The following is a 25,619-nucleotide window of genomic DNA, read 5'->3' as shown; positions in this document are numbered from 1 at the left end:
AAGAAGTGACAGGTGGGAGGAAGATCATTAAAGATAGAGATCCAACCTAGAACTAAGGAGAAATTCCCTGACAGTGAGAACCATTAATCGGTGGAACGGTGTGTCTCCAGAAGTTGTGGGTGCTCTATTACTGGAGGTTTTCAAGGAGAGATTGGATAACCCTTTGTCTGAAATGGTACAAGGTCTCCTGCTTGAGCAGGGGATTGGACTAGAAGACCTCAAAGGTCCCTTCCATCTCTGTTCTTCTGTATTCTCCATTGGGACTAACTCCTGGAGACTTCCTTGTAGTTTTCTTGGCAAGGTTTGGGAAGCGGCTCGCAATTTCTCAAAGACATTTGTCAAAGTGATGCCTGCAAGCTCATAAGCCCTCCCAAATCCCTTTAGAGCATTGGAAAAGGGGATCAATACACATTCAGAGATCAGGAACGCCATCTATTTTCCCCGGTGTTCAACAGTATATACCCTTAACAGATTTCTAAGCAGTGCTATTTCAAAGTAAAGTTTATACATGTTAGTACAGAGTAGCAAAAGGAAGGTTTTTCTTTTTTTTAAAAAAAAGTTCCCTTTTCTGAATATTGGCAGTTTAAATTAACCCAATTCTTCATTAGTCATATACCTGCTAATAAAATCTGACAAACTTAATTCGGCATCCGACACAAATTCAAGCCACCGACTTAAAGTATTTATACCAAATTCTGCGAGGATGTAGTTGCTGCGTTCTGGGTGAATGTAAAGCAAATACTTTTTGATTTCCTTAAAATACTTTCCATTCCGGCCTGCCATTAATTTAATTACATTTAATTAGTATGGCAATAAAAGAGCCACTGCCTTAATTCCCTAGCCTGTTTCCTGGAATTTTATTCCTAAGAGAAATAGGACAAGTTACTGATTAACTGCTGCATGGGTCTGGAGGACAAAGAAAGGCTACAATAATGGATGTTGTGCGACACAGAAGTTGTGTATAGATTGTAAAATTAGCACCGCTATTAATTATCACCATCGCTTTGTCCTTTGACTTATGCGACACAAAGCAAATGCTTTCACATTCTTTTTTTTTCGTCAGCACACACTTTGGAAAGGTCGCTAAGTGAAGCGTTTGGTTCTCGACTTGCAACCATTCATTTAGTGACGGTTTGAAGTTACAACGGCAATGAAACAAGTGTCTTACAGCTGGTTCTCAGATTGATAACCGTTGCAGCTTCCCGATGGTGTCATGTGATCACAATTCAGGCGCTTGGCACCTGGTATTTGTTTACAGTGGTTGTAGAGTCCTAGGATCATGTGACATCAGTTTGGTCTAATGGTTAAGGCTACAAACCAGGGGATTGTGAGTTCTAGTCCTGTCTTAAGCATGAAAGTTGAATGGATGACTTTAGGCCAATCACCAGGAGACTGGGAGTTCTAGTCGCACCTTAAGCATGAAAGGCAGTTGGATGACTTCAGGCCAGTCACCAGGAGACAGTGGATTCTAGTCCTGTCTTAGGCATGAAAGTCGAATGGGTGATTTTGGGCCAATCACCAGGAGACTGGGAGTTCTAGTCCCACCTTACACATGAAAACCAGTTGGGTGATTTTAGGCCAGTCACCAGGAGACAGTGGATTCTAGTCCTGCCTTAGATGTGAAAGTCGAATGGGTGACTTTTTAATGGCCAAACTACCTGGAGACCGTGAGTTCTAGTCCTACCTTAAGCATGAAAGGCAGTTGGATGACTTTAGGCCAGTCACCAGGAGACAGTGAATTCTAGTCCTGTCTTGGCACGAAGAAAGTCGAATGGGTGACTTTGGGCCAAACACCTGGAGACCGTGAGTTCTAGTCCTACCTTAAGCATGAAAGGCAGTTGGATGACTTTAGGCCAGTCACCAGGAGACAGTGAATTCTAGTCCTGTCTTAGGCACGAAAGTCGAATGGGTGACTTTGGCCCAAACAGCAGGAGACTGGGAGTTCTAGTCCCACCTTAGGCATGCAAGCCAGTTGGGTGACTTTGGACAACTCACTCTCTCTTAGGTCAATCCACTTAAGTTGTTTTGGGGAAAATAGAAGGAAGAAGGCTTATTAGATAGGTTCACCGCTCTGCTTTATTTGTAAAAATAATAAGGGGATATAAAACAACCATTGCAGGTTACCCAAGGTCCCATGATAAAAATTCAGGCTCCTGGGAACTGGCATTCATTTATGATGCCATTGTAGTATCCAGGAATCATGTGATATTTATTTGCAACCTTCCCAGCTGGCTTCCAACAAGCCAAATCAAAAGGAAAAGTCAAATTCACTTAATGACTTTATTATTCATTTCACACCTGTGGCGATTCGTTTAACAGTTGTAGCAAAAAAAATGACATAAAATCAAGGATAACTCACTTGAGGGCCGCCTTGCTTGATTCTCAGTTGAGATTGTAAATCAAGAATTACTATATTAAAATCTGGTTATTGCTAACGTTGAATATATCTTTTCTGTATAATCCGCATGTAGTCACTGATATGTTTTGCCTTTCTTTGGGAAAGGCACATAACTATTGCTCTCGGATCAGTATAATTGTCAATTTATTTATGAAATATTAATGGAGTAATTTTAATTGAGGAAGGAAGGAATAGTGCTCTAAAGTTGAGAACGCCCTTGGTTATTTTTAGCAAGTAGCTTGGCTCATGTATGTTCATTTTGTAGGGAGGGATGGCATTCAATTGATGTTTCCATCCCTCTGAAGGACACCATACTTAAGTCCTCAACTTATGACCACAATGGAACCCAACATTTCTTTTCTTTTTTTTTAAAGAATCTTTTATTTTGACAACAAACATAGTCAAACACAAACATCTAATAAAACCATCTTTCCATTGTAAAGTGTGTCGGTTGGTACATATCTCTTGTGCACAATATTAACCATGTTTCCCTCCTAAATTTAAATTAAAATTCATATTATATAAATCAGCTGTCATATTATATTGTTATCAAACCATCATTAGACTTTGATTGTAAGTTCATGTCATCCTTTTCGAGCAAATCTCAACTTTTACAATGTCTAGTTCATAATATCATTCATTTCCCAATAATCAAATATAACATGCCATTACAATGTATCATCTTGACTATTATATTATATTTATATTATAGTATATTTTATTTCTCAATTTTCTTCTCTAGCCATTGATAAAATAAATCCCATATTTTATAATATTCTTTTTCTTCTTGCTATCTAATTGCCAAAGTCAATCTACTCATTTCTGCACATTCCATTATTTTTGGAGCCCAACATTTCTGTAAAGTGAGGCATTTGCTTAGCATTTAGACTTATATAACTGCTTCATAGTGCTTTCCAGCCCTCTCTAAGCCATTTACAGACTCAGCGTCCTGCCCCCAACAATCTAAGTCCTCGTTTTACCCACCTCAGAAGGACGGAAGACTGAGTCAACTTTGAGCCTGGTGGGATTCGAACTGCCAAATTGCAGGTACCCGGCAGCCAGCAGAAGAAGACTGCAGTACTGCACTCTAACCACTGCTCCATCAAGGCTAAACTCATTTGCTAAATGAGTTTTTCCCCTTTATGACTTTCCTTGCCACCGTTGTTAAGAGAATGATCGCACTTGATCAGTTAGTAACCTGGTTGTTAAGTGAATATGACTCCCCCTATTGAGTTGGCTTCTCAGAAGGTTGCAAAAGGGGACCGTGTGACCCCGGTGGCGGGGGGTGGGGGGGAAACACTGCAACAGTCATAAGTACATGCCAGTTGCCAAGTGCCTGAATTTTGATCTCATGGCCATGAGGAGGCTCCAACGGTCATAAGAGGGGGAAAAGGTCATAAGCAGGGATGGTATTCTACCGGTTCGGACTGGTTCAGGCAAACTGGTAGTTACGGGGAATCATTTGGCCCTGCCCACCCAGCCCTGTCCTTTTCCTGTGCTTTATTTCCTTGTTTTTGAGCATAGCTGATTCGCGCGGCAGCTGTTTTACTGACTGGCGATGCAGCAGAAGGTAAATATTATAGCTAAAAATGCTCTTTATTAAATGCGTGCGTGTGTGAAGCACACATTTTGGCGCATGCTCACCGAACCGGTTGTTACAACACCGGTTGAATTGCTCCACTGGTCCTAAGTCACCTTTTTCAGTGCCATTGTAACTTTAAACGGTCCCCCAAAGGAACTGTTGTAAGTCGAGGATTTGCCTGTATTAGAATTTAATCAATAAAGCCTGTGATATCCGTTTCCTCCAGTAATGAGCCTTGGTCATCTATAATTACATTTAAGCTGATTTTTTCAACAGAAAGGCCTGCTTTGGTATATGAAACTCGTTGGGGTTTAAGGAACTTATCATAAATTGTCAAGATTAGTGTAAGAAAACTGAAGAAAAGCCTCGGGCATTAGCATGTTATTGCCGTCCTCCATCCCACCCCAGAGTTTAATTATATTCCCTTCTCTGCTGGCAAACATTTTCACGAGACTTGAAAGGTGATCCTGCGTGGCCTAATTTGTTTATCACACACACAAAAAGTCCTTATGTAATTTGCATCTCGATTTGCCCAGCTTTATAAAGATTGTGGTAGATCAGAGGTGATTCTCCCCCCCAAAAAAAATCTACTTATGGCTGCAGGGTTTATGTGGAATTGTCACAGTGCAGGAAACACAATTACTCAGTTTGGGGAACTGAAGAGGGAAAGGGATAAAAAAAAATTTAAAACCAGAGAGCTGGGAAGTTAATTTTATTCCCATCGCAAGAATGCTGAAAGGGAGTTGTTGGTGTGTTTTGCTTTGGCTCTGGTGGGTTTTTTCCCCCCTCCAATAAATATGGAATTCGTGTCTCATTGTGCTTGCAACCTGTTTTGGAAACCTCGTGGGAAATATCACACAATTACGTGATGAGCTTGAAATTAATCCAGGTTTCCGTTATGCTTGGTCATTCTCTATTCTGCTGAAAATGGATGGTAGACGCCTTCTCAAAGGCATTTTACTATAAAATCCTTGCATTTTATTAACCCAAAGGGGCTCTTATTCATATTATAGAAAATAGCCACACAAACCCCTTCCCCTCCTGAGAGACAGAGAGACTAAAAATCACAAGAAATAAGCAAGGTTTCTTTTATTTATTTATTTTAAAATATGGCCTTATGACCACATTCGTTAGTTTTTGTGTAACACCTGAAATTTTGACTGCTGAGCGAAATCTTGAGTTTTGCTTCGTTTTACGATGCCACCGTGGTTAAGTGAATGGTTGTGGTTGTTAGTAACACAAGATTGTTAAGTGAACCTGGCTTGTCAGAAGGTTGCAAAAGGGACCATGTGACTCTGGGACACTCAACTGTCATAAGTACATGCCAGTTGCCAAGCCTCTGAATTTTGATCATGTGACCTGCTAACAGTCGTAAGCGTGAAAAATGGTCATAAGTCACGTCTTTCAGTGCTGTTGCAACTTTGAACAGTCCCTAAATGAACAAGAATCATATGTATTCCAAAGAAATGTATTTGTATTTTTCATTTTTAAAAAATGCATCAGACTTTTAACAAGAAACTCACACCAAAGGTTCTTATACAAATGGAAGATGTGGTTATCTATCACTGGATAGTTATAGCTGGCTTCTTTCTTTCTTTCTTTCTTTCTTTCTTTCTTTCTTTCTTTCTTTCTTTCTTTCTTTCTTTCTTTCTTTCTTTCTTTCTTTCTTTCTTTCTTTCTTTCTTTCTTTCTTTCTTTCTTTCTTTCTTTCTTTCTTTCTTTCTTAAAATGCATTATTTTTATTTCAGAAATCTTGGATGGCTGCTTTGGTTGAATTCCAAACCTCGGTTTGCCGAAACTCGTTGAAAGAAGTCTGAGGAAGATCCTTGAAAAGTAAGTTAGCAATTATTATTTTTCCTCTCCCTCTCTGGAAAATGTAGGGAACGGTGATGTGTTTAAACAAATAATTTATGGGGATCAAAACAATGGCTGCCAGCATAAATGAACAGACGTTCTGAAGCACAATCGTTTGAATTTGCAGTGAGGGGTGTGTGTGTGTATTTACTTCTTCATTTTTATTGCTCAGCAGATGGCATCTGGAAATGCAAAGAACTCCAAGGGATTTGTAAAAAAGAAGTTGTTGGGAGATTCTAAGCTTTTAAGTTAGGCACGTACAGGTAGTCTACAATTACAACAATTTGTTTAGGGACTGTTTGAGTTATACCTTGCTTAAGCTTCCTCGCTACTTGCAGTTTCTGCTGGTTGTCATTGGCAAATCTCATAACTTCCTATCTACCATGTTTCCCTGAAAATAAGACCCAGTCTTATTTTCTTTGGGGCCCAAAATAAGCAGTAGGGCTTATTTTCAGGGAAACAAAATTTTTCAGGGTGATCAGCCCAGCTGGGCACGCCACCCCCCTGGTGCACACACAAGAGCTGGCAAGGGTGTGGGGACCGACGGTATCCGGCAGCAGCCGCAGCCCGCCGGTCCCTTGGTCGTCATATTCTGGGGCTACACAGAGTGGAAGGCACGGAGTCGAAGGTAGGCGATCCAGATGTGCCACGTGGGCTGCAGGCAAGATGAGAGAGGTGAAGATGAGCCAACTGTGGCTGCCCGCCTCTCTCTCCCACCACCACTCAGCTTTCCCACATCCCGTGCGCCGCGTCTGGATTGCCTGCCTCCCAACCTCTGCCTCTGTCGGCTGCCGGTGTTGCCGCGCGAAAATGAGCCTCCCGCATATGCTTGCCACTCTGGCCCACCAGCTCTCAGCTTTCCCGTGGCCCGTGTGGTGTGTCCAGATCACCTGCTTCCCCCCACCTCTGCTTCCGCCTGCTGCTTGCACAGGTACTCAAGTTGCCTGTGCTGTGTGGGCTGTGGCTATCGCCAGACACCATCGGCCTCCATGCACTCACCACCTCCTATGCTGGCCACACCCACTTCCCTTCACTAGGGCTTATTTTTTGAAACACCGTATTTCTGTTGTCATATTTCTTTTATCTCTGACCCGGTGCACAGTTGCATTCTTCTAAATTTTTATTCCTTCCTCAGATGGGGCTTTATTGCTTCTTCATGGGGCGATCCATCGTATAGGGGCCTTTCAAAAGGACCGCGGTGATCTTGTGCATTGAGTACATCTCCTTGTAGTACATACTAATCCCCGCTGTGCAGGATTGGCACCCAACCCATGTTTTTAAGGCAATCTTAACCTGAAAAGGCGTGATGTTCACTTCTGCCGCTCATTGTAAGAAAAGGGTCTTTTTATCAAGTCTGCATGCGGAATCACAGAATTGGAAGGGTGACCACAATCATTTATTCCAATCTAGTAAATGTTGCCTGGAGGTTTTGTTTTTTTGTTTTCAATTTATTTTTTTAGCGGTGTGCTTTGGAGCTGGCCAGGGTTAGTTTTCTTCCGCCCAGCTTTGCTTTTGTTAGAAAAGGAGGAGAGAGGGACAGTTTAGGTCGCGTTGATGGATGCGTCTTCCTTTCCGCGGCTTGCTCTAATTGGGGCCCATTGAGTTTGATCAGCTGTGTGTGGTTGTGTGCGTCCCTCCCCCTCCAACACACACTTAGGCAGTCTTGCAAAGCAGACAAAGTGTATTCATGGGAGGGCAGGGAGAGAGAAGGGAAAGGTCAAAATTAATGATCTGCTTGGAAAAGCCATGGATATTTTTAGTTGTTCATGGCCTTCAAAGGCCTTTAGGCTGTTCTTAGCAGGAGGAAATGTGCCAAGAATTTGTAGGTCTAATCAGATTCATCTATCTATCTATCTATCTATCTATCTATCTATCTATCTATCTATCTATCTATCTATCTATCTATCTATCTATCTATCCCTATTCATCTATCTCCATCCATCCATCCATCCATCCATCCATCCATCCATCCATCCATCCAAGGAAGATGTATATATGACTCTCTCTTATCTAATCTATATCCATCCATCCACCCATCCATCCATCCAATGAGGGAGGTATCTATTTATCCATCTTTCTCCCTCATTCATCTGTCTGTCTGTTTTCTGTCTGTCTGTCTGTCTGTCTGTTGATCTATCATGTATATATTTTCTCACTTGAACAGCGTCATGGGTGTTACAGTCATGATTATTAGTTCCCCTAATCATCTTTGTTGCTCATATCTGGTATCTTGTATAGTGCCAACCATTGTCATTTTTATTTGAAATTTAAGGATTTGGTTTATTTCCTGCCAGATCATTTGTCCCTATTTAATAGCAATAGCAGTAGCCCATAGACTTATATACCGCTTTATCGTGCTTTCGCAGCCCTCTCTAAGTGGTTTACAGAGTCAGCCTTTTACCACCAACAATCTGGCTCCTCATTTTACTGACCTCGGAAGGATGGAAGGCTGAGTCAATTTTGAGCTGGTCAGAATCGAACTCTTGGTAGTCACCAGAGTCAGCCTGCAATACGGCCTTCTAACCATTGTACCACCAGGGCTTTTAACACGAAGTACACTTCCTTGCTTTTCTTGTGATTATTTATTTATTGTGAGAATCTTCCATATTTATTTTCTCTTTCATGAGCAAATGCATCCTTTCCAAAAGGGAAGTGTGTGTGTGTGTGTGTGTGTGGAAACGCTTTGCCTATTTTAGAATATTTAGCTCTGTAAGAATTTTTTTAAAAGCAGGTCATTTACATCAGAGGTGGTATTCATCAGGTTCTGACCAGTTCTGGAGAACCGGTAGCAGAAATTTTGAGTAGTTCGGAGAACCGGCAAATCCCACCTTTGACTGGAGATTTTACAGTCTCCTTCCCCTGCCACGCCCACCAAGCCACGCCCACAGAGCCCATAGTAAAAAAAAAAATTGAATCCCACCACTGATTTAAATGCTTCCTGAAAATGGGAGGAAAAAAAGATGTTTTCTTTTTTTAAAAAATGATTACCATTCGCTCTGTGTTTATGGAGAACTTTGAAAAGGAATTAAATGAATGTTCTCGAAGTTGGTTCTTCCCCAGCCTCCCATCCATGCATGAATAGAAGTCAGTGCATTGCAAGTAATAAAGTATGTACAGCCAGATTGGGATTTAGAACATGGGGCCGCTTTTTCTCTGCAATTGGAACATGCTTCTTCTTTCCTCCAGCAATGACCCTACTGAGAACAGTTTCCTACTCAGAAAGGAATGTGAAACATCTCTCAAAAAATGGCTTCAGGGAGAAGGAAAAACTAAGTGAGATACATGTATGTCCTTGTTTCACCCTGATACTGAATCTTCCTTGGGTGGCTGCAAAATTTTGCAAAAGTGGTAATTCCCTTCCCTTCTCTCCCCCTTTCATTCCTTTTCTCCTTTCCTTTCCTTTCCTTTCCTTTCCTTTCCTTTCCTTTCCTTCCTTCCTTCCTTTCCTTTCCTTTCCTTTCCTTTCCTCTCCTCCCCTCCCTTCCCTCCCCTTCCTTTCCTTTCCTCCTCCTCCCTTCCCTTCCCTTCCTTTCCTTTCCTTTCCTTTCCTTTCCTTTCCTTTCCTTTCCTTTCCTTTCCTTTCCTTTCCTTTCCTTTCCTTTCCTTTCCTTCCTTCCCTTCCCCCTTCCCTTCCCTTTCCTTTCCTTTCCTCTCCTCCCCTCCCCTCCCCTTCCTTCCTTTCCTTTCCTTTCCTCCCTCCTTCCCTTCCCTTCCTTCCCTTCCTTTCCTTTCCTTTCCTTTCCTTTCCTCCCTTCCCTCCCCTCCCCTCCCCTTCCCTTCCTTTCCTTTCCTTTCCTTCCCTTCCCTTCCCTTCCTTTCCTTTCCTTTCCTTTCCTTTCCTTTCCTTTCCTTTCCTTTCCTTCCCTTCCTTTCCTTTCCTTTCCTTTCCTTTCCTTTCCTTTCCTTTCCTTTCCTTTCCTTTCCTTTCCTTTCTTTTCCTTCCCTTCCCTTTCCTTCCCTTCCCTTTCCTTCCCTTTCCCTCCCTTCCCTTCCTCCTGCCCTCCCCTCCTCTCTCCTCTCCACCACTTCACACCACTCCACTCCTTTCCCCTCTCTCCCCTCCTCTCCTCTCCTCTCCCTTCCCCTCAATCTCCCTCTCCTCTCCCTTCCCCTTCCCCTTCCTTCCCTTCCTTCTCCCTTTCTCCTCCCCTCCCTACAGAAAAGGAAGGAAAGCAAACTCTGGGAATACATGCCATTTTTGTTATGCTCGTTGAATGTTGAGAATGGATCAGGTCGTGGTCCTCCGTTGACTTGGCAAAGATGTAATTGCAACCTCATCATGGTGAAATCACTAGGGAAACGAAAGGAAATCAGTCTTCAGGTTATTTTCCCCGAGCCTCAATGAGGTATAAAACCTGGAGGGAGAAACCTGATCCCCCTCAAAGCATGTGGAGGTTGCAATAGCTTCTCTTTCTGTCTTAGTTCTGGGTGCCTTTAAGAAGACATCTCAAGGAAATGAACATTTCCTGTTTGGCAGCCTATTCATTATATGATTTCCAAGGGAGCCGAGCATATTAAATCACTTTTGAATGTATGTTCTATTGGAAAAATTGAATTTCCCAGAAAGAGGATTGATTTGTTTGTAAATTCGAAATAGTACTACAATGCTAGGAATTGGCAATTTTTACCACCTGTATTTTTTATATCTACCTCATATATAAATCTCTGAGAGTGAAGAGACCAATCTGGTGATTTTTTAAAACTACTTCCCTTTCTCTTTCTCCCTCTCCCTCCCTCCTTCCCTCTCTCTCTTTTTCCCTATGCTATCAACTAGCAAGTTTGTTCAGCAGCTGATAACAGAACATTAAATCAAAATTAAGATGATTGGCAATATAATATAAAATAATAATAAAATAAATAGAATAGAATATTGGAAAATTAGGATAGAATAGTATAGAACAGAATAAAAAAATAGAATAGAATAAGGAATAGAATAGAATAGAATAGAATAGAATAGAATAGAATAGAATAGAATAGAATAAAGAATAGAATAATAATAGAATAGAATATTGGAATGGAATGGAAAATAATAGAATAAGAAATAGAATAGAATAAGGAATAGAGTAGAAGAATAGAATAAGGAATAGAATAGAATAATAATAGAATAGAATAAGAAATAGAATAGAATAAGGAATAGAATAGAATAGAGTAGAATAGAATAAAGAATATAATAATAATAGAATGGAATGGGGAATGGAATAAGGAAGTCTAGAATAATATAGTATAGTATAGAATAGAATAGAATATTGGAATGGAATGGAATGGAAAATAATAAAATAGAATATAGAATAGAATATTGGAATGAAATGGAAAATAATAGAATAGAATAAGAAATAGAATAGAATAAAGAATAGAATAATAATAGAATGGAATGGGGAATAGAATAAGAAAGTATAGAATAGAATAGAATAGAATAAAATAGAATAGAATAGAATAAAATTGAATAATAGAATTGAATAGAAATTGGAATGAAGAATAAGAATAGAATAGAATAAGGAATGGAATAGAATAGAATAGAATAGAATAGAATAGAATAGAATAGAATAGAATAGAATAGAATAGAATAGAATAGAATAGAATAGAATAGATGCTCAATAGCTTATGGACCCTATTACAGTAAAGCAATAATTTAAAAAAAAAAATAACCAAAGAAAGCAAAACAGCACAATGTAATTAAATTGCATATACAGTGAACTTCATGCTTAAGGAACACTCAAAATTAGAAACAGACCCCCCGCCTCCCCACGATAAATATTCTGCCCTTCAGGCTGTCTGCAAAGTATTCTAATGCCTTCCTAGCAAACCCTGCAAATTTGAAAGAAAAAAAAAAGCGAAGAGGTTTGACCTTGGGCAAACCTGAACCAGCTGATGACACCATTGATCATGCAATCACAGGAAAATGACATGGTGTTGGACCTTCATGGAGGCCTTCAGCTGGGACTCAAGGAGCTCACTGAAAAATCTTGAGAGACGGTTTAAAGGAGCACTGAAATATATTCTCCACTCAGATTCAAGGGGCGGGATGCATATATTTTTATTACCAGTTCTGTCGGCATGGCCAGGTGGGCATGGCCATATGCCTGGGCGGGTGTGGCTTCTTTTGGGCGGCACCCCTCCGAGCTCTGCTTTTTTTTAACCTCCTGGGCAAAGCAGTAAGACAGCAAAGGGGATCTCAGCACAGCTGATCGTCAGAACAGCTGATCGTTGGGAGGAAAAAAAAAAAGAAATACCAGTTTGGCTGAACCGGTAGCTGTTTTTCTACTACTGGTTCAGGCCAAACAGTAGCATTTTTTTTTACAACCGGTTCGCCTGAACCGGGCCAAAACAGTAGAATCCCCCCACTGCTTGGATTGTATTGGGGGTGGGGGGTGGTGGCAGACCCAAATGAATCAGCGTGGGTGGGTTACAGGAACAGACACAGGGAAGGACTGCAACGGCGAAGGCCATTTTTTTTTGGAGACATCATGTCTACCGGAAAAGCTCACTGGAAGCGCTAAGCGCCGCCATCTTTTTTGATAAACGTGCTTCCGGTGAGCTTTCTACCCGGAAAAGCTCACTGGAGCGCTAAGCGCCGCCATCTTTTTGATGAAAACGTGCTTCCGGTGAGCTTTCTGCCGGAAAAGCTCACCAGAAGCACTTTTTCATGAAAAAAGATGGCGGCGCCAACAACTCAGCGGCCCGGTAAGACTTGTTCCGCGGACCGGTGCCGGTCCGCGGACGTGGTTGGGGACCCCTGGGTTACAGGAACAGACACAGGGAAGGACTGCAACGGCGAAGGCCATTTTTTTTGGAGACATCATGTCTGAAATCGGCTGCTTGGAGTTAATGGCCCTTGAGAAATTGGAGTGGGTTCTCTCAAGCAAAGGTCACAGAGCATTTTTCAAGAGTCTGCCTTGCTTCTTACACAAGCTTGACTGAAAAATGAAGAACTGTGGTTCTTACTGAACAGAATAACAGAATGGGAAGGGACCTTGGAGGTCTTCTAGTCCAACCCCGTTCAAGCAGGAGAAGGCCTCCATTAATGTCCAACACCAGGTTATTTTCCTATTATTGCATGATCAATGATGTCATCAGCTGGTTCAGGTTTGCCCAAGGTCAAACCTCTGCGCTATATATACCATTTCAGACAAGCGGCTCTCCAGTCTCTTCTTAAAAAACCTCCATTGATGAAGCACCCACAGCTTCTGGTGGCAACCAGTTCCGCTGGTTAATTGTCCTCACGGTTAGGAACTTTCTCCTGAATTCCAGGTTGCTTCTCTCCTTGATAAGTTTCCATCCTTTGCTTCTTGTCCTGCCTTCAGGTCAGTGGTGGGCATGGCCTAGTTGGTCTCCTGCACCATCCTGGGAGTGAAAACGGGCCGTGGAGGGCCCATTTTCCACTTCCCCAGGCTCCGGAGGCTCTCTGGAGGCCAGAAATAGGCCTGTTTTCCTCCTCCGTGAGCCTCTGGGAGGCTGGTTTTTCACCTCCCCAGGCTCCATGTACTACCTCCACTTAGCTGGGATCCAAAATGGGCCACGTGGGGACTCCTGTGAGGGACATGGTGGGGTGGGATGTAAAATTAACATCCAGTTAGCCCGAACCGGCTCGAACCGGCTGAAGCCCATCCCTTCTTCAGGTGCTTTGGAGAATAAATTGACCCCCTCTTCTCTGTGGCAGCCCCTCAAATACTGGAGGACAGTTATCGTGTCTCCCCTAGTTCCCTAATTCCTGCAACGATTCTTCGTATGTTTTAGCCTCCAGTCCCCTAACCATCTTTGCTGCTCTTCTCCGCACTCTTTCTGGCGTCTCAACGTCTTTTATTTTTAATTCGGTCATTTAATTCAGTTTACTTAATTCAGTTTAATGTGCAGACACTTTCTCTTCGTATTGCTCTACCTCGGTCACGCTCGCCTCGCCTCCCTCCTTCCCCAGATGTGTGTGGAGAATTTGAGGAGGACAGCTGTTGCAATGACATAGCCAGGCCAGAGTTTAACCGTGGGTGTGATACAGCAGGGAAAAGTCTCAAAAGTTAATGTACTTTGGGCTGTTTTTCTTGGCAGGAAAGGAAAGGCCCGCAATAGCCAGCAGGAGACCATCACAGATTCTCTCCCAAAAAACAAACAAACCCCTTCCCTACAATATAATAATGATCAAGACTTTGCATCCAGTTACACTAAGAGGCCTGACAATTCCCAGACTTTCTGTCCTGCCAACCGCTGTGTGAAGAATTGGTTGGGCTCTTTGAGAAAAAGTCTTCATGATGATAGTTAGCTGTTTGAATTTCCCTCGGCTTTCGCCCCAAAGTGAAAAAGTTAATCAGATTAGGAAGTCAGTAGTGTTGGCAGGTGTAGTAAAAATATTCTCTGTTTTCTGGATATTTGAACAAGCCTTGTGCAAACCCACAGACACCCCTGGATATCAGAGGTGGGATGCTACTGGTTGTGCCTGGTTCTGCCGAGCTGGTAGCGCCAAAGATCAGCAGAGACTGGACCGATTCTCTCAGACGATCTGTTGTTGGGCCCACCGGCCCGCCGGGGCTCCCAGACTGACCTTTATTTCCTGCTGTGGAAGCGCAGCTGCTTTGCACGGCATGGCAGAGTGCCACGTGCCAGCTGTTGAAGGCACGGGGAGTGTGCAGGATTGCGGGAGGTTAGTCGGAAAGCCTCTGCGCATCCGCAAAGTGCGCATTTGGTGCGTACGTGCACGCAAAGTGTGTGCATGCATGCAAAATGTGCCCACCCAGCCACGGCCACCGAACCGGTGGTAAATCACTTTGAAACCCACCACTGCTGGATATGCTAGGACGGTGGCTCATATTTATGCCTTTCCCTACCTTATGAATGATGGCTGAAGTGTTTTTCCAATGCCTGGGCTTTAAAGTAACTTGCTTGTTTTCATCTTTGGAAAAAGGGCTTTGCTAACAGTTTATATTATGTTATGTTATTATTTTATTTCTTTATTTTATTTTATTTCTTTTCATTTCTTTTTTCTTTTCTTTTTTCTATTCTATTCTATTCTCTATTCCTAATTCTTATTTCTATTCTATTAAATTCTATTCTATTACATTCTATTCTATTCTTCTGTTCTTAACCTGGAAATAAGGAGAAACTTTCTGACAATAAGAACAATCAACCAATGGAACAGAAGTTGCCCTCGGAAGTTGTGGGAGCTTCATCACTTGAGACTTTCAAGAAGAGATTGGACTGCCATCTGTCAGAAATGGTGTAGGGTCTCCCGCTTGGGCGGGGGGTTGGACTAGATGACCTACAAGGTCCCTGCCAACTCTGATTATCTGTTATCTGTTATCTGTTATCTGTTATCTGTTATCTATTCTATTCTATTCTATTCTATTCTATTCTATTCTATTCTATTCTATTCTATTCTATTCTATTCTATTATTCTATTTCTTATTCTATTCTATTAAATTCTATTCTATTCTTTTATTCTATTCTTTTATTCTATTTCTTATTCTATTCTATTAAATTCTATTCTATTCTTTTATTCTATTTCTTATTCTATTCTATTCTATTCTATTCTATTCTATTCTATTCTATTCTATTCTATTCTATTCTATGCTATGCTATGCTATGCTATGCTATGCTATGCTATTCTATTCTACAGTAACAATACAGGTGATCCCCGACTTACGACCACGATTGAGCCCAAATTTTCTGTTGTTAAATGAGACATTTTCTAAGTGAATTTTGCGTCCTTTCTTGCCTCAGTTGTTAAGTGAATCACTGCAGTTATTAAAGTTAGTGACATGGTCATTGAGCGAATCTGGCTTCCCCATTGACCCTGCTTGTCTGAACGTTGCAAAACGGGGATCGTGTGACCCCAGGACGCTGCTCCCGTGATAAAAATGAGTCAGTTGCCAAGCGGGTGAATTTTGATCAGATGACCTCAGGGATGCTACAACGGACGTAAGTGTGAACAACGGTCGTAGGTCACATTTTTCAGTGCCCTTGTAACTTTGAATGGTCACTAAAGGAACAGTTGTAAGGACTACCTGTCATTTGGTCTTTCCTCTGAGAGTGGAGATACAACAGGGATATTGTCAGAGGCTGTGTAGACAAACAATAGTGGTAGGCTTGTAGTTAAGTTCTGAATTAGGTTACTAAAAGGGGAGGCTCTTCTCTCTCTCTCTCTCTCTCTCTCTCTCTCTCTCTCTCTCTCTCTCTCTCTCTCTCTCTCTTTCAGTGTCTTTGAAGTGATATAAAATCTGGTAGCTTTTAAAAAATGTTTCATTCTCATTTTAATTGGGATATATTAAGCCAGTAACAAGATGGCTTTTCAGAAACCATCTGGTAGGGAGACATCCAGTCCTTCCTCTGACATCTGTTTAGTGGCAAGGAAGGAAGAGACGCCTGCGCAGATACGACTCCGCAAATCTTAGGAAGACGTTCCGGCTGCTCGGTGGATGGGGTTGAGTTGAAAGGGGAAAATAATTGAGAGGAGAAGAAAAATGCTGGAATGGGATTTGTAAATCTTCCTCCTCCTCCTCTTCCTCCTCCACCACCTCTTCTTCTTCCTCCTTTTCCTCCTCCTCCTCCCTCCATTTATACAATATCTATATCTACAAATACTGTGAGTTGACAATTGTCCATCCAACACTGTCTGTTCCACAAAGTTTTAACCATTTAACTTCATTTTCCCACCTCACTGGGAGAAGTATTTGTCTGATTGTACAGTTCTGCCACAGGAAAGAATTGGTTCCTATCGTGAGCTGGTTTTTTTCTTGGGTTCATATGTCTTCCCGTGCTATAGTACATCATCATGACAGCTTCTTCTGCCCTCCCATGACATCTCTGGGGCTCATAAGTCCCCGTGATAGCCTTTTGGGCCATGTCTAGAAAACACCTCTACATTTTTTTTAGCATTTGCCTTAGTACTCTTTGGGTCAGTGTAGAAAGGCGACCTTCACTGAAACAATTACGAAGTTTTTTGAGCTTTGCAAACTTCTATAGACAGTTGCAACTTTGGCGCTCCTGTTAACAGATTTGTTAAAAACAAACACAAAGCAGATATAGATGCCTAAACCTGGACAGGTGATAGACTGGTCGCCGACGTGTCAGCAGGCATTTAATTCATGGAAACAGTTGTTTGCCAACAAACCTGTGTTAAAACATCCGGATCCAGAAGTGCCATTGGGATGCCAACGATGTCATGGCGGGGGCTGTCATATGACAAGAAAACGAGGATGGTATGTTACAGCCATGTGTACCTACTTTGAAAAAATTTAGTTCCACCTGACGTAATTGGTCTATGTGGGAGAAGGAGGCCTTCATGGTTCGTGGGGTGTTATTGACAAGGAGCCATTTTCTAGAAGGATCCAAAACCCAGTTCGAGGTATGGACGGACTATAAGAACCTAGAGGCCCTTCAAACACCTCGCACATTATCGCCCAAACCTGTTCAGTGGGCCCTGTATTTCCATCGCTTTAACTTCGTACTGAAATACGTACCTGGAGGGAAGAATTTCCTTGCTGACGCGCTTTCACGACTGCCCCAATAGGAAAGTAAATGGGATCTAGTTATACAGTCGGCTACTTAGGCCAAGAGGGCTGAAAAGCATCTTTAAGTCCTGGGACATAGGATAACATCCAGAGGTGCCTTGGGCAAAGGCCTCCCTGATTCAAAGGAGAAGGAGGGGATTCTGGTCATCTTCCTTGACTGATTTTTTCCCCCTCAAATGATTAAACTCAGGGATGGGCAGCTACCGGTTTCCCCCGGTTTGGGAAAACCGGTAGTTAATTTTACCATTTTTAATAGCCAGTTCAACAAACCGGGAAATCCCACCACTGGAGGGCCCCACCCACCCCTCCCCCCACCCCTCCCCTACCCACCCAGGAGTGTCCACATGGCCCATTTGGGATGCCAGGTAAGTACAGGGCCTGCGCGGAGGGTGAAAAAGGGAGGCTCTGGAGCCCAGTGAGGCCATTTTCACCCTCCTAGAGGCTTGAGGAAAGCCTCTGGAACCCGGGGAGGGCGAAAAATGGGCCTCTCAGAAGTTCTGGAAGGCTGTTTCTGGCCTTAAGGGCCTGGGGAGACCATTTTCAACCTCTTAGAGACTTGAGGAAAGCCTCTGGAGCCCAGGCAGGGTGAAAAATGGGCCTCTCAGAAGTTCTGGAAGGCTGTTTCTGGTCTTCAGGGCCTGGGGAGACCATTTTCACCCTCCTAGAGGCTTGAGGAAAGCCTCTGGAGCCCAGGCAGGATGAAAAATGGGCCTCCCAGAAGTTCTAGAAGGCTGTTTCTGGCCTTCAGGGCCCGGGAGACCATTTTCAACCTCCTAGAGACTTGAGGAAAGCCTCTGGAGCCCAGGCAGGGTGAAAAATGGGCCTCCCAGAAGTTCTGGAAGGCTGTTTCTGGCCTTCAGGGCCCGGGAGACCATTTTCATCCTCCTAGAGGCTTGAGGAAAGCCTCTGGAGCCCAGGTAGGGTGAAAAATGGGCCTCTCAGAAGTTCTGGAAGGCTGTTTCTGGCCTTCAGGGCCCGGGAGACCATTTTCACCCTCCTAGAGGCTTGTGGAAAGCCTCTGGAGCCCAGGCAGGGTGAAAAATGGGCCTCCCAGAAGTTCTGGAAGGCTGTTTCTGGCCTTCAGGGCCCGGGGAGACCATTTTCACCCTCCTAGAGGCTTGAGGAAAGCCTCTGGAGCCCAGGCAGGGTGAAAAATGGGCCTCCCAGAAGTTCTGGAAGGCTGTTTCTGGCCTTCAGGGCCCGGGAGACCATTTTCACCCTCCTAGAGGCTTGAGGAAAGCCTCTGGAGCCCAGGCAGGGTGAAAAATGGGCCTCTCAGAAGTTCTGGAAGGCTGTTTCTGGCCTTCAGGGCCGGGAGACCATTTTCACCCTCCTAGAGGCTTGTGGAAAGCCTCTGGAGCCCAGGCAGGGTGAAAATGGGCGTCTCAGAAGTTCTGGAAGGCTGTTTCTGGCCTTCAGGGCCCGGGGAGACCATTTTCACCCTCCTAGAGGCTTGAGGAAAGCCTCTGGAGCCCAGGCAGGGTGAAAAATGGGCCTCCCAGAAGTTCTGGAAGGCTGTTTCTGGCCTTCAGGGCCCGGGGAGACCATTTTCACCCTCCTAGAGGCTTGAGGAAAGCCTCTGGAGCCCAGGCAGGATGAAAAATGGGCCTCTCAGAAGTTCTGGAAGGCTGTTTCTGGCCTTCAGGGCCCGGGGAGAACATTTTCACCCTCCTAGAGGCTTGTGGAAAGCCTCTGGAGCCCAGGCAGGGTGAAAAATGGGCGTCTCAGAAGTTCTGGAAGGCTGTTTCTGGCCTTCAGGGCTCGGGAGACCATTTTCACCCTCCTAGAGGCTTGTGGAAAGCCTCTGGAGCCCAGGCAGGATGAAAAATGGGCCTCCCAGAAGTTCTAGAAGGCTGTTTCTGGACTTCAGGGCCTGGGAGACCATTTTCACCCTCCTAGAGGCTTGAGGAAAGCCTCTGGAGCCCAGGCAGGATGAAAAATGGGCCTCCCAGAAGTTCTAGAAGGCTGTTTCTGGACTTCAGGGCCTGGGAGACCATTTTCACCCTCCTAGAGGCTTGAGGAAAGCCTCTGGAGCCCAGGCAGGGTGAAAAATGGGCGTCTCAGAAGTTCTGGAAGGCTGTTTCTGGCCTTCAGGGCCCGGGAGACCATTTTCACCCTCCTAGAGGCTTGTGGAAAGCCTCTGGAGCCCAGGCAGGATGAAAAATGGGCCTCCCAGAAGTTCTAGAAGGCTGTTTCTGGACTTCAGGGGCCTGGGAGACCATTTTCACCCTCCTAGAGGCTTGAGGAAAGCCTCTGGAGCCCAGGCAGGGTGAAAAATGGGCGTCTCAGAAGTTCTGGAAGGCTGTTTCTGGCCTTCAGGGCCCGGGAGACCATTTTCACCCTCCTAGAGGCTTGTGGAAAGCCTCTGGAGCCCAGGCAGGATGAAAAATGGGCCTCCCAGAAGTTCTAGAAGGCTGTTTCTGGACTTCAGGGCCTGGGGAGACCATTTTCACCCTCCTAGAGGCTTGAGGAAAGCCTCTGGAGCCCAGGCAGGATGAAAATGGGCCTCCCAGAAGTTCTAGAAGGCTGTTTCTGGCCTTCAGGGCCCGGGAGACCATTTTCAACCTCCTAGAGACTTGAGGAAAGCCTCTGGAGCCCAGGCAGGGTGAAAAATGGGCTTCCCAGAAGTTCTGGAAGGCTGTTTCTGGACTTCAGGGCCTGGGGAGACCATTTTCACCCTCCTAGAGGCTTGAGGAAAGCCTCTGGAGCCCAGGCAGGGTGAAAAATGGGCGTCTCAGAAGTTCTAGAAGGCTGTTTCTGGCCTTCAGGGCCCGGGAGACCATTTTCACCCTCCTAGAGGCTTGAGGAAAGCCTCTGGAGCCCAGGCAGGATGAAAATGGGCCTCCCAGAAGTTCTAGAAGGCTGTTTCTGGCCTTCAGGGCCCGGGGAGACCATTTTCACCCTCCTAGAGACTTGAGGAAAGCCTCTGGAGCCCAGGCAGGATGAAAAATGGGCCTCCCAGAAGTTCTGGAAGGCTGTTTCTGGACTTCAGGGCCTGGGGAGACCATTTTCACCCTCCTAGAGGCTTGAGGAAAGCCTCTGGAGCCCAGGCAGGATGAAAAATGGGCCTCCCAGAAGTTCTAGAAGGCTGTTTCTGGACTTCAGGGCCTGGGGAGACCATTTTCACCCTCCTAGAGGCTTGAGGAAAGCCTCTGGAGCCCAGGCAGGATGAAAAATGGGCCTCCCAGAAGTTCTAGAAGGCTGTTTCTGGCCTTCAGGGCCCGGGAGACCATTTTCAACCTCCTAGAGACTTGAGGAAAGCCTCTGGAGCCCAGGCAGGGTGAAAAATGGGCTTCCCAGAAGTTCTGGAAGGCTGTTTCTGGACTTCAGGGCCTGGGAGACCATTTTCACCCTCCTAGAGGCTTGAGGAAAGCCTCTGGAGCCCAGGCAGGGTGAAAATGGGCCTCCCAGAAGTTCTAGAAGGCTGTTTCTGGCCTTCAGGGCCCGGGAGACCATTTTCAACCTCCTAGAGACTTGAGGAAAGCCTCTGGAGCCCAGGCAGGATGAAAATGGGCTTCCCAGAAGTTCTGGAAGGCTGTTTCTGGACTTCAGGGCCTGGGAGACCATTTTCACCCTCCTAGAGGCTTGAGGAAAGCCTCTGGAGCCCAGGCAGGGTGAAAAATGGGCGTCTCAGAAGTTCTGGAAGGCTGTTTCTGGCCTTCAGGGCCCGGGGAGACCATTTTCACCCTCCTAGAGGCTTGTGGAAAGCCTCTGGAGCCCAGGCAGGATGAAAAATGGGCCTCCCAGAAGTTCTAGAAGGCTGTTTCTGGACTTCAGGGCCTGGGGAGACCATTTTCACCCTCCTAGAGGCTTGAGGAAAGCCTCTGGAGCCCAGGCAGGATGAAAAATGGGCCTCCCAGAAGTTCTAGAAGGCTGTTTCTGGCCTTCAGGGCCCGGGAGACCATTTTCAACCTCCTAGAGACTTGAGGAAAGCCTCTGGAGCCCAGGCAGGGTGAAAAATGGGCTTCCCAGAAGTTCTGGAAGGCTGTTTCTGGACTTCAGGGCCTGGGAGACCATTTTCACCCTCCTAGAGGCTTGAGGAAAGCCTCTGGAGTCCAGGCAGGGTGAAAAATGGGCCTCCCAGAAGTTCTGGAAGGCTGTTTCTGGCCTTCAGGGCCCGGGAGACCATTTTCACCCTCCTAGAGGCTTGAGGAAAGCCTCTGGAGCCCAGGCAGGATGAAAAATGGGCCTCCCAGAAGTTCTAGAAGGCTGTTTCTGGCCTTCAGGGCCCGGGGAGACCATTTTCAACCTCCTAGAGACTTGAGGAAAGCCTCTGGAGCCCAGGCAGGGTGAAAAATGGGCTTCCCAGAAGTTCTGGAAGGCTGTTTCTGGACTTCAGGGCCTGGGGAGACCATTTTCACCTCCTAGAGGCTTGAGGAAGCCTCTGGAGCCCAGGCAGGGTGAAAAATGGGCGTCTCAGAAGTTCTGGAAGGCTGTTTCTGGCCTTCAGGGCCTGGGAGACCATTTTCATCCTCCTAGAGGCTTGTGGAAAGCCTCTGGAGCCCAGGCAGGGTGAAAAATGGGCGTCTCAGAAGTTCTGGAAGGCTGTTTCTGGACTTCAGGGCCTGGGAGACCATTTTCACCCTCCTAGAGGCTTGAGGAAAGCCTCTGGAGCCCAGGCAGGGTGAAAAATGGGCGTCTCAGAAGTTCTGGAAGGCTGTTTCTGGCCTTCAGGGCCCGGGAGACCATTTTCACCCTCCTAGAGGCTTGTGGAAAGCCTCTGGAGCCCAGGCAGGGTGAAAAATGGGCCTCCCAGAAGTTCTGGAAGGCTGTTTCTGGACTTCAGGGCCTGGGAGACCATTTTCACCCTCCTAGAGGCTTGAGGAAAGCCTCTGGAGTCCAGGCAGGGTGAAAAATGGGCCTCCCAGAAGTTCTGGAAGGCTGTTTCTGGCCTTCAGGGCCCGGGAGACCATTTTCACCCTCCTAGAGGCTTGAGGAAAGCCTCTGGAGCCCAGGCAGGATGAAAAATGGGCCTCCCAGAAGTTCTAGAAGGCTGTTTCTGGCCTTCAGGGCCCGGGAGACCATTTTCAACCTCCTAGAGACTTGAGGAAAGCCTCTGGAGCCCAGGCAGGGTGAAAAATGGGCTTCCCAGAAGTTCTGGAAGGCTGTTTCTGGACTTCAGGGCCTGGGGAGACCATTTTCACCCTCCTAGAGGCTTGAGGAAAGCCTCTGGAGTCCAGGCAGGGTGAAAAATGGGCCTCCCAGAAGTTCTGGAAGGCTGTTTCTGGACTTCAGGGCCCGGGAGACCATTTTCACCCTCCTAGAGGCTTGAGGAAAGCCTCTGGAGTCCAGGCAGGGTGAAAAATGGGCCTCCCAGAAGTTCTGGAAGGCTGTTTCTGGACTTCAGGGCCCGGGAGACCATTTTCACCCTCCTAGAGACTTGTGGAAAGCCTCTGGAGCCCAGGGAGGGCGAAAACGCCCCTCCCCCACCATGGTGCAGGAGGCCAACTAGGCCACGCCCACCATGGCCATGGCCAGGCAGAGAACTGGGTTGCTAAAATCTTTGAAGCCCACCCCTGATTAAACTCCTATGCCACCCAATTCACCGAGGTAACTCTATGCTTCCCTTGGTGATTACACAAGAGCAGGGAAAAGATTCAAGAAGATACTCAATTAGACAAAAAAAATTGCATTCAATCACCCCAGGGAAGCAGCTTTATTCATTGCAGCGAGGATAAATATTTTGATGCTGTGTCATGGCCCTTGTGAAGGTTGTTTGCAGGTTCAGTGCTTTTTCTGATACCTCTTGGATAGCTAACAATAATTCAGGTAGTCCTTGAGTCAGTCCTTATGACTGATTCAAAGCACTGACAGAGATGCCTGGAGGCAGTTATGACTCGGATTTGAAGTTCTAATGGTTGCTCCTCCCTGGGCTCATAAAACTGAATTTTTAGGTGCTCACACTGGGCCACGTTCGTCCACCCCCGTCTGTCTGTTTGTCTGTCTGTCTGTCTCTATCTACCCATCCGTCCATCATCTTTCTTTCTCTTTCTCTCTCACATCTATCATTATCTATTTATTCATCAATCATCTACCTACCTACCTACCTACCGACCTATCTGTCTCTATCCATCCATCATCTACCTCCCTCCCTACCTATCTAAACTATCTACCATCTATCTATCTGTCACCCACCTACCCATCATCTCTCTCTCTCTCTCTCTCTCCCCTCTTAAAAAGAAGCTTTGGTCAGTGTACAGTATAATATAACTGACATATAAAACAACCTATAAAATCTAACATTAGAAATTTTAATTGCAGTCATGTGACTGTGTTTTAATGTGTTTTTGCCAAAACCCAGCATTTATTTCCAATTTTTGGCAAAACCATGCCCTAGCGAGCCAGTTGTTTTCACTTAACAACAGCGGGGTTGACCTGCTTAACGAACCACGGATTCGCTGAACTACTACAAAAAAAGTCTTAAATCAGGTCAGTCCTGGACCTGCATTATGGCTGTCACAAGTTATGACCGTGCTGGGCAGGTCCCCTCACGGTTGTAGCTCGAGGGTTCTCTTTAAGTAGATTCAAACTTGCAATATAGGATGGTTTATTGGCCAAGTGTGATTGGACACACAAGAATTTGTCTTGGTGCAAATGCTCTCAGTGTACATAAAAGAAAAGGTACATTTATCAAGAGTCGAGAATCATCAGGTACAACGCTTAATGATAGTCATAGGGTACAATAAGAATAGAATAGAGTAGAATAGAATAGAATAGAAACAGAACAAAACATAGAAATTAGAATAGAATAGAATTCTTTATTGGCCAATTGTGATTGGACACACAAGGAATTTGTCTTGGTGCAAATGCTCTCAATGTACATAAAAGAAAAGAGACATTCGTCAAGAGTCAAGAATCATCAGGTACAACACTTAATAAGAGTCATAGGGTACAATAAGCAATCAAATCATACTAGGAAACAGTCAATAAAAATCGTAAGGATACAAATGATTTACAATTACACAGTCAGAAGTGGAAGGGGATGGGTGATAAGGAGTGAGGAGAAGATTAATAGTAGTAGTAGTGCAGACTTTGTAAACAGTTGGACAGTGTTGAGGGAATTATTTGTTTAGCAGAGTGATGGCGTTCAGGGAGAAACTGTCTTTGTGTCTAGTTGTTCTGGTGTGCAGTGCTCTATAGCATCATTTTGAGGGAAGGAGTTGAAACAGTTTATTGTATTATTATAGCCTATCTCGACAAAGTATAGTTTTAATCTTCCTGTGAAGTAATTTTTTTTTAAGCTGGCAGCCAAATATCTTCCTTAAAACATGCCATTTCATGTGCGTACTTAGAAAGATGGCTGCCAACACTGAAGTAAAATTGCCTCAATTTTTTTTAAAAAAGTCAGTTTTTTTTAAGAGTGAAAGAAAATGTTGGCTGCGGTGAGCCAGCTAGCAAAAGAAAAAAAAAGTTTTAGCCCATGATAACCTCTTCACTCTGTCGCTCAGATTGGCATTTCTAATCTCTTCCACCTTGGGTGGCGATTTATCTCGCTGGTGAAAAACTGAACGTTGGGAAGAGAGTTGATGGTCTTGGCAATTTTGAGAAAGCTTTTTTTTTCCTGGAATTAAGCCACAGAAATAATTACGGCAAAATCGCCCCCAAGAGAAAGCGGCTTATACCCCCCAGGGTATTAATTTGTATGGCTGCCAGGAATGGTCCACCTGTGACAACTGATTGGTATCTCTGTGCACTTGAGAATCGGCCCGAAGAGGCAGGCACCGAGTTTGTTCCTATTATAGCCCTCAGTATCTCAGATCTGCTCCTAATATTTTGGTACATTGAATGCGACTCAAGGCTCTGCGGCGATTTTGCATCCTGGATGTTAGCTTCGGTACCTTCGACGGAAGATTTATTTCTTCTGATTATGGCCCACATTTTCTGACGGAGAGAAGGCACAGCTGAACTGCAAGGTTGGTGCAAAACAATCTGGAGATAGCTACAACTGCACAGGGAGAAAAACAAGAGTCATTTACAGACGATGCAGACCGAATTAGCTTGAGGTGGGGTTGCAACGCAGCTTGAGTAGGGTTGAATCAGAACATTAGACAGTTATGTTAAGGGTTAAGGTTAGAGACCTCTTCCTTAACATGATTGTTTATTTGATTTGTCAGTCGCTTACAGGATGATAGGTAAAAGTATAAACATAAGTAAGAATATGGGAAATAGGTACAAATAAATAGGGATAATAGGACAGGGACGGTAGGCATAATAGTGCACTTATGCATGCCCCTTACAGACCTCTTAGGAATGGGTATTCTCTCCTTTCCTTTCCTTTCCTTCCTTCCTC

General features: G+C 44.8%; 1 protein-coding gene across 2 annotated transcripts in view; it reads left to right on the top strand.

Annotated features, from left to right (window-relative positions):
- ENOX1 (ecto-NOX disulfide-thiol exchanger 1) overlaps nt 1-25,619 on the top strand; it is a 478,008-nt gene that overhangs the window by 115,389 nt on the left and 337,000 nt on the right. For both annotated transcript variants that reach the window (XM_087967587.1, XM_087967588.1), the window contains exon 2: nt 5,729-5,813. The gene's annotated coding sequence lies outside the window, so the exon portion shown is untranslated. The remainder of the gene's footprint in view (nt 1-5,728; nt 5,814-25,619) is intronic.

Source organism: Notechis scutatus, chromosome 5 (assembly GCF_049901735.1).
Source record: "Notechis scutatus isolate UNSWTSFEM ecotype Mainland chromosome 5, rNotScu1.2, whole genome shotgun sequence".
In the NCBI taxonomy this organism is placed as follows: Eukaryota; Metazoa; Chordata; class Lepidosauria; order Squamata; family Elapidae; genus Notechis; species Notechis scutatus.
Note: the sequence above shows the minus strand (reverse complement) of the source record. Positions and strands in the feature narration are given on the sequence as shown.